Below are 1,952 nucleotides of genomic sequence, written 5' to 3' on the forward strand. Positions count from 1 at the left end.
TGGAAGCTCTTGGAAGAAGCCGAACCCTTTCAACAGGGGACAGGTGAACCACGTTAATGTGGAGGAGGTTGAAGAGCAGCCGGATGAAGTAATCGGTAAGTTTTTGGTTAAGTCATTTACTGCAGTCGTTCTTTTCGATACTGGTGCATCGCATTCATACATATCAAGGGGATTTGTGGATAAGTATAACCTGCCCACCAAAGTTCTTAGAACACCTATGTTAGTAAGCTCACCAGGAGCGGAGTATATGGCTAGTCAAGGATGTTTTCAAGTGCCACTAAGTATAGGTAGGCATGTGTTTCCCTCAGATTTGATAATATTGGAATCACAAGGTTTGGATGTAATTCTGGGTATGGTTTGGTTGTCGATGTATGGAGGAAACATCGATTGCGCCAGTAAGTCAATCTTGCTGACCACCCCAGAAGGGAGAAGGATCAAATATGTATCCCGGCATGTGCCGAAGATGACTCAAGTAAATTGTTTAACAGGAGTTGTGCAGGAGGAAGTACCAGTAGTGAAGGATTTCCCCGAAGTATTTCCAGAAGAATTGCCAGGCATGCCACCGGATAGAGATATTGAGTTTTTGATTGAGCTTTTGCCAGGCACAGGGCCAATATCAAAGAGACCATATAGGATGCCTGCAAAGGATTTGGTGGAAATCAAGAAGCAGATTAAGAAGTTACTGGATAAGGGATATATTCGCCCAAGTTCATCGCCTTGGGGATCTCCAGTACTTCTAGCGGAGAAGAAGGATGGATCGCTAAGGATGGTTGTTGATTATCGAGGATTGAATGAAGTAACCATCAAGAACAAGTACCCACTACCGATGATCAATGATCTGTTTGATCGATTGCAAGGAGCTAAGGTGTTTTCCAAGATCGATCTACGATCAGGATACCACCAGTTGAAGATTCGAGAACAGGATATACCTAAGATGGCTTTTACCACCAGGTATGGGCTGTACGAGTATACAGTTATGTCATTTGGTCTGACTAACGCACCTGCATATTTTATGAACATGATGAACAAAGTGTTTATGGAGTTCTTGTATAAGTTCGTCGTAGTGTTTATTGATGATATCCTGGTTTACTCGAAGAATGAAGAGGAGCATAAGGAGCATTTGCGTTTGGTTCTTAGAAAACTCAAAGAACATCAATTATATGCCAAGTTTAGTAAATGTGAGTTTTGGTTGAAGGAAGTTGGATTTCTCGGACACGTTATATCCGGAGAAGGTATAGCAGTAGATCCCACTAAAGTTGATACCGTGACCAAGTGGGAAGCGCCAACCACAGTTGGAGAGATCCGGAGTTTTCTTGGACTCGCAGGATACTACCGGAGGTTTATTGAGAATTTCTCAAAGATTGTGAAGCCTATGACGGAATTGTTGAAGAAGGATACCAAGTTCAAATGGACTGAGGGATGTGAGGCTAGTTTCCAGGAGTTGAAGAAACGTTTGGTTACCTCACCAGTGTTGATTTACCGGATCAGACCAAGGATTATGAGGTGTGTTGTGACGCTTCACATCAAGGACTTGGAGCAGTTCTTATGTAGGAAGGAAGAGTTGTTTCATATGCCTCACGACAGCTTAAGCCTCATGAGTTGAATTATGCTACGCATGATTTGGAGTTAGCAGCCGTAGTGCATGCATTGAAGACTTGGAGACATTTTCTGATTGGAAACCATTGCGAGGTGTACACGGATCATAAGAGTTTGAAGTATATTTTCACATAGAAGGAGTTGAACCTCAGACAAAGGAGATGGTTGGAGCTCATCAAGGATTATGATATGAAATTGCATTATCACCCCGGAAAGGCTAACGTAGTAGCTGACGCGTTAAGCCGTAAGAGCCATGTCAATACCCTAATGACGGGAGATTTACCAAGGGAGTTAGCCGAAAATCTTCGTGACCTATGTTTGGAGATAGTCCCGGGAGGCTGTGTAGCAGCATTGGA

The sequence above is a fragment of the Triticum dicoccoides genome, chromosome 5A (genome assembly GCF_002162155.2).
Source record: "Triticum dicoccoides isolate Atlit2015 ecotype Zavitan chromosome 5A, WEW_v2.0, whole genome shotgun sequence".
Taxonomy (NCBI): Eukaryota; Viridiplantae; Streptophyta; class Magnoliopsida; order Poales; family Poaceae; genus Triticum; species Triticum dicoccoides.